This window comes from Brachyistius frenatus, unplaced genomic scaffold (assembly GCF_029030835.1).
Source record: "Brachyistius frenatus isolate BFR_SWC_R1_liver_20210118 unplaced genomic scaffold, ASM2903083v1 Contig_141, whole genome shotgun sequence".
Classification (NCBI taxonomy): domain Eukaryota; kingdom Metazoa; phylum Chordata; class Actinopteri; family Embiotocidae; genus Brachyistius; species Brachyistius frenatus.
Window position 1 is genome coordinate 342,411 of NW_027210740.1, and position 7,793 is coordinate 350,203.

The window sequence follows — 7,793 nt, forward strand, 5'->3', positions numbered from 1 at the left end:
GGGCTGCTGGCGAGCGCCCACTTCAGCGCCGGGCTGCGGACATCTGCAGGCGACTCCGGGGGGGTGGCAGGTTGAAAAAACTAAATTTACTTCCACTGTAAGAGGCGCAGGGAAAGAGACGGGACAGGGGAAAAAAAAAAAAAAAAAAAAAAAAAAAAAAAGGGTTGGGGGGTGGAGGAAACGATTCTGGGTTTAAAAGATGAAAGGGCGGATGGAGATGAAGCGGAGGAGATAATCTCACGGGACCTCAGAGCGGCAATGGAAACGATGAGCGCGAAGGTGCGAGTAAAGAGAGGACTGGACGAAAAGAGGAAATCCTCTTCTTCTGCATCCGGGTTTCACGCTGATGATTTAAGGTGGCTCGGATGAGGAGATGAGGGCGGCTGTAAACAACAAAAGAGGAGCTCGGGTGTGGAGAGCGGAGGTGAGCAGAGTGGAGGAGTCAGACTGGCAGATTGGAGGGAAAAACTCAACATTTTAACAACCACTGTCAAATTTGCGATAAATGAGCTCCACTTATCCCATAGCCATCTTTAACCCTTTAAAGGGTGCGCTCTCTAAGTGGTTCCATATTTCCAGCTTGATCTTTACCACCCCCCTCCCACATCCCCTCATTCCCTCCTCCCCCCACACTCCCTCTCCTCCTCCTCCTTCTCCTCTTCCTCTTCCTCCTGCCTCTATCTGTTGTTGTTCAGTCTCTTCTTTTTATTATCAGTTTACTTTTCGTGGGGCTGCTTTTGTTTTCTGTGGCAATCCTATTAAACGTGAGCCGACGGTGAACTTCGTTTGCCCACCAGGAGAGACGGAAAAACAGCTGGAGAACAGCAGAGCTGAGAGTCTTAAGATTTGATTACAGGCTGTAATGTTTTTCTTGCCAATTGATTTGGTGTGCCCGTTTAAAAGTCGGGATTCAGGTAGAGCGAGTAGAAAGTCTTGAGAGGAGGAGGTCCTGTAATAAGCATTCATTTATTATTATTATTTTTGATTTGGACTTTTTTTTTCCTCATTGAGATCAAAAATCTCAGGGACACCGGGCCAAGATACAGTATAGGCAGCTGCATAAACTCACACATATATTAAAATGCAGCACACTCGATATACAAAATCCATAATGAAACAGTGATTCAAACGCGGTGACTTCATAAGAAAAACAACCACCTGCCTCAATCACAACATCCTTTATGATGCCCATAATTTCATCACAGGATACCAGCGTGACACCAGTTTCCCCCAGATGTATACTTCTATTGTAATGTAGAATGATATATTGTTATCCATACTGCAAAAATGCAAGTAACTCCGAGTCGACGTATATGAACACTTAATTAATAGCAGTCTGCGGTTCGAACGTTAAAAACTCCTACAAAATAAGATGGTAAACGACTTCATTGTTTTCTTGGTTACATTTTTAAAAGAAAGCATAAATTGCTGCGTAGAAAAGTATCACATTTATATAACATACACGAGTTTGGGTGAACACTTGACAATAAAAGAGTACAGCTTTGACAGAGTTTAGGCAACCGCAGCTGTTTTAGCTCGATTGTTGACGTCTTGTCCTTTAAATCACTTTTTAATTTGCTGTACTTTAACTGAAGGCTAAAGGTACACAAGAAAAAGGTTTATCTTGAAGCTTTAGTTGGTTTGAATGAATATTTCAAACCAAAGTCATTACCAAAGTCAGTTAGTTGTTATTTGTTTGACAGCCCATGATATTTATTACATTTCTGGGAATTTGCCAGCATTAGTCCAAAGGGCTCATTTACATCTGTAGCTCCTGAGCACATACAAATAAGAAAACATTCTCAATATCACCTACAGAGCGTCGTACCTTATAATACAGAAGATATTAGTATAAAATAAGTGTGCCGACATTATACTGTGAAAGAACTGGACAGTTTTTGCTCTCAAAGTTTGGCGAACAGCAGCACATTAAATAATTCCGACTTCTTTCTGTGTTCTGGTACATCATTACAGTTTTGTTCAAACTTTTTGTCCTCATTATTTTCATTACGTTGATTAAACAACTTCCCCCCAAAAAACAAGCCAGGAACAGAAGTGTCTTTGAACTGTATTTGGCTGTTGCTAATTAGTGCCGCATAACATGTCTGTCAATGATGTCGTTCTCGTTATGAAAATGATCCAATTATTTGTTTTCTCAGCAGATTATTAAATCCCCTTTAGATGTGGACAATAATTTTTCTTAATCTATTTTAAATCAAATCTATATTTGGGGACATTAGGGTCAAAAAGTGCACACCATGTGGTTCCAGTGTTGTGGCTTTGGACTTTGACTCACAACCTTTGTTGCATGTTATTCTCCCTTGTTTGTACTCCCTTCTTCGTGCTCTTTTATTCAGAACCACTTTAATGTTCAATGTCATGTCTCTCTTCAGACTAATTTTCTTCTCAACTAAAACTGATTTGCTGACTGACTCACAGCAGCCTTCATTACCAGATCAAAGGTGCACTTTTATGTACCACAGAAGAAAATCTCTTTTTGTACTTTTAAAAAGCAACAATAGCTTTAAGGAACTGTTTGAGTCCTTTGATTGACTCCAGTGGAAAAAGACCAGATGGATCATTGACAAATTTCCTCTTTCTGAACTTAAGATATTTCAAATATTCCAGATACAGTAGATCCTTAGAATATTTGTGTACTGTTCAGGAGGCCATATAGATCTTGGAGTATCCTCCATGATCTTTAAAGGTGCTACATGTACACCACTGTGGCTCTGAAACAGGAGAGGTTTTTTTGGGGTTTTTTTTTGCTTCAGCAGTCAGGGTGGCCCAAGAACCCATAAATGAAAGGTCACAGGTAGGCAGCAGCTAATGGAGCCATCTCTACGGTGCCTCTGAGTAAGACATTGAATCCAGCTGCTCCGTAGAAGTCGATCCAGAGATGAGCACAGGCTAAAGATCTAAAATGAAAGTGGTCAGACAGTACAGTAAAATATTAAGCGAGCACCTCAATTACTGTTCATGTGTACAAAAACACCAAAAATGTCACCGTCAAAGTTTTATGTTCTTTTAAAAAAAAGAAATCCCGCTTCCAAAAAAGTTGTGACACTGTGAAATGTTGCTGCCATCAAATTCAAAATGAGCATACATTTGTCCTAAAACAATATGCATTTTCAATTTTAACATATGATATGTTGTGTTTGGTCCATTGTCGATTAAATCTGGGTTTATATAATTAGCAAATCATCACATTCTGTTTTTATTTACATTTTACACAGCGTTTCCAACTTTTTTGGAAACGGAGTTGTAATTTTTCTGTTTCATCTGAAAGAAATACATTTTCTCTTCTGGGATCAAGTCATCAATTTAACTATAATTCAAACTTAACAGTGAGCCAAATTTTAAATTTTTTTGTATGACTTTAGATTTTTCCGTTGTACTGATTGAAATCTGTTCATATCCTTCTTATGTTGGCCGTTCCAGATCGATTTTAGCCAAAAACACAGGTGAGAGTTTTTAAATTTGTAATTGTGAAAACAAGAGTTTTGAGTCTGCAAAAACATCTTTTGTTTTTCTTTGATTCCAACAGAAATAACTCGTATTGGGATACAAGGTTTTAAATTAGTCTCCCTCGCCACATATTGAGCAGTATTGGAATCCTCTCTACTGTCAGGGTGTCACATTAAGCCTGGTTGTAATTTTTATCGAGATGCTTTGCAGCTTCAGCCTTTTTAAGGGGTTGGACAGAGTAAACTGTGGCCTGTGGTGAAATTAGAACAAGTCAGGAGAACTCTTCCCGGTGTCTGAAAGCCTCCCTATGCACCGCTGACATTCAGGCTTTGAGATTTAGCTGTTCTGAACATGCAGAGAGGAAGATTTAGAGGCTGTTCCCCTGATGTATATGTGCAATTTAAGCAACATAAGCAACTGCAAAGCCTCCATTGTTTGAAAGCCCGAGGATATGCTTTAAGAAGATGACGGCGATTCACTCTTAGAGGATTTTAGTTTTAGGGTTTTCCGAGTGTTGAAGCAACGTTCTGTCTCTTTGATTCTGAGATCACAAAGAAAACGGTTCAGGATGACAACATGGTTTCCTTCAATAACATGAAATGGGGCTTTGACGGTGATTTGCACGATTTCTTAGCTCCAGCACAGCAGAAGAATGTCGAACTAAATACGTGTTCAGATATCATTAAACAAAACAAAACAAAAATCTTAATTTTGATTTAATTTAAAGCACAAAATTGCTGAGTTTTTTGAGGTAGCGTCGCTTTATTCTGATGTATGCCACCCCCTTCACCAACATATAAATCTATTTTTCCATAGTTGCTATATTGGGCGCAGTGGCCTGTGATAATCCACAAAATGCAAGTTTTGCCATATGTTCATGTTCAGTTTCATATCGACTGGGATACGTGGAACAGCCTGTTTACTCATCAAAACAATATATGCATTTGTTTGAACTTGTGTCTACCTTTTTCTAGTCGTGATCTGGTCTCTTCAGGCAATTACTATCTTTGTCTGCTGTTTGCTGGTGTGAAGATTTGTCAAAGCTGTTCACTACAAACGGCTGCTGCCGCGTCTGACAAGAGCAGTCAGGGCGAACCGAACCAACAGTACAGTCGTGAAAAGTAGCTTTATAACAACCTGATTTTAATATTGTTTTCAACTCAAATTCACCATATTTGATATCCAGTGCTGACATCACATAATACGTGCTGTTTTTAGTGACGAGGTAGCATTCACCTGCAAAATGTTTGCTAACCAGAGCCGCTCTGCTTACTTTAAAATGCCAAAATGAATCCTAGTTTTGAAATTACAGATTGCCATTAGGTGGATGTGTTCAAATAATTATAATAAGACTTAACAGATCTAAAAATAAGGAAAGAGAGCACACAAGTTTGAAGGAACAGATACGGGGAAAGTAAAAGTTGGAAGTGAAGACAGTATCGTTTGGCAACGTCTGAGAGACACGCTCGTTATAAATCTTTCCTTCACTGCAAATGATTCCATCTCTGTCATTAAAATGATTAATTCAAAACAAATGCATTGTTAACAGGTTGAATGCCTATTTTTGTTAGTGCAGCACTGTGCATCTCCCCCGTCATTTAAAAAAAACAAAAAACTGGAATGTCATTCGGTAATGGGAAAAATATGTTTTATAGAGGAGAGGACTCCAAAACCATATAAACAACTCACTGAAGTATGCAGAGTTCAGGGGATTACAGACCAAAAAAACAATTAGGTGAATGACCATAAAAAGGGTCCGCACGCTCACCAAAAAAGAAAAATAGGATTTTGATCTTTGTTTCAGAAAATGCTTCGATGCACGCGTTTCCTGAGTCTCAAAGCTGAGGAACGCTGTAAATTTTTAGTCAGAAGAAATGCCCGAGTGGAAACTTTTGTTGTTCCTCACAGGTGCGGTTTTGACCAGGAACTTTTGAAGCTCACCTGATAAACCATAAATCATCAATGCATCTAACAGAAGCTGCTACATAAACAACAAAACACATTTAATGGTTAATTTATGTTAAAGGAAACTTTTTTTTTTTTTTTTTTTAAACCTTAATGCTGCTGATTCACCATCCATCATAGTCACCGAAGCAGGTTATTAAAAATGCCAAAGCGGCTGTTTCTTGACTGATAGACCTTTTGTTTAGCCTACGGACGCAGACTCAACCAGCTGCTGACAGATGGCCTCTAAACACTTTGTTAGCACACACTTAACTTCGCGGATACACACAGTTGGCAGCTGATTTGGTCGAAGTGGTTGAAGGGGAGAAGGGGTTTTCTTCACTGTGGTGGTTTTTCACCAGCAGTAAACAACCAAAATTGGCCCCAGCGGTCTGTAGTTTTTCATCATTTCATGTGAAACATCAATTTAGGTTTTTTTTTGTCTTTTTTGGATAGGCGTACCTATCCCAAGTGTGTGCCACTTTGAAAATGCAATTAAGCCAATACTTTGCGCAATTATTTGTATAGATATCACATAATAAGTAGGGATGTGGCACGAATTTGGAATATTCTAAATAGTTATATTATAATCTCCAAAATCGAATACTGTCGTTTCTGTACTTTCCCGTTTATTTTCACCGTGCCTGGTTGTAATGCGTTACTCTCGTCAGAAGGGGGCGGTAGTGCGCCTAAAGGCTGCCTGTCAGCCGCATTAAATAACGTAGAGAACACGCTGCTTTCACGCATCAAGGGCTTTGCAGGTAAAGCTATCCCGATTAAAAACAACGACAACAAAAATCTAAAAATTCCGAGCAAATTTAAGAAAAGCAGTTTTGCTTGAAATGCCCACCCTCTAATAAGAAGTGATGTGACAGTGATTCGAACCAGGGTGTGAAATTTAAGACAAAATCTTCCTGTTTGATATTTAAAAGGATATACATAAAATGTAAAAGAGAAAAAAGAACAATAGTGTTCAAATGTTAAACCATTGATTGTAAATGCCACCGCAGTATCATTGCAGCCATTAGTTGATGAAGCGGAGGTATAGGTGGGCGTCTTGACAACGGTGGAAATGCGTTATTAGTGGCAAAGCTGTGTAACAGAATGAAAAAAGTTATGTTTAGTTATTGTTCTGCACGGATCATTTGTTGGCAGAAAGGTAGGCATATAAGCAAAAGAGTTTACTGGGTAACAGCTGTGAGGTGGAGACCCAATTAGATGATGAAAATAGAATGACATTTGTTCCCCGGACTCAACCTTTCCTCTTGGAAATGATGTTCGTAAACCAATAATTTGTTTTGCCATATGTGTTTTTTCCAGATAATATAACTACCACACAAATACTGTTTAGTGGTAACACGCTGTTCTGTCTTTTAACGGTGGGGTGGGGGAGTTTGGACAGACGGGCTTGCATCCAGAATCAAACTGCTAATTATTCACTCTTTTCAAACCAATATTTAGCCAAACATCTGTCTGATTTGCGTGCGCTGCCGTACCTGGAAGCTTCTCCGCGTGCAGCCGACTAGTTAGTTTCAACTAGTAGCATATGAGGCATTAAGGGATCAACTTGTCAATTGTAGCTACAGAAAACAAAGTTACACTCTCCCCCTGTAAAGTGCATGAAAATTCAACATTTGAACCGTAGTGTTTAATGTCATTATCTCTTCTTAGAGTTGTTTAAAAAATAAATTAAAAAAGGTATTAAATAAAGTCTTGTTTAGTAACCGGCATCAAAGTCAAGGTATCGGTACTGTTAACAGTATTGAAACTCAGCCTCATCAATTTGTAGGCTTTGAAAGAACTCATCTTGGAGTCGAAATAAATCGCTCCAGATTAAAAAAAAACAAAAAAAACAGAAGCTCAGACATCCTGAAGTACCTTCCGAATCTGGGTTTGAGCACCATGTTTGGTGTTGTTTTTTTGTGGATTTGAATTTAAAAGACTTCGAGGCTCCCCCTGATAACCAAAATGATGGATGCAGCTACTCTCCAAGATATCTTATATTTCACTTAAAAAAAAAAAAATCTTCCGATGAATTGAATGTCAGATATAAACATTTCACCGGTTTCTTCTTTCATTCAACCTTTTAGTATGAAATAAAGACCCATTGGTGGAAGAGGAGAGTGTGAAAATGGGATTGTATGCAATTGCCATAAATTCAGTTTTATATAGTAAACCCTCCCTCCCCCCACCTTTATCCCCCCCCCACCACACACACACACGCACACACAGATTTATACATCTCTAGAAAAAAAAATTCAAGAATAAATAACATTTTAAAAATTAATACTGTACGCATTGTCAGCACAGTGAGTAGATGAATGAAACCAGCAATGGAAGGGAAATTCAAAGGCAAGGTCACTTAGAGTTTGTTTCCAGTG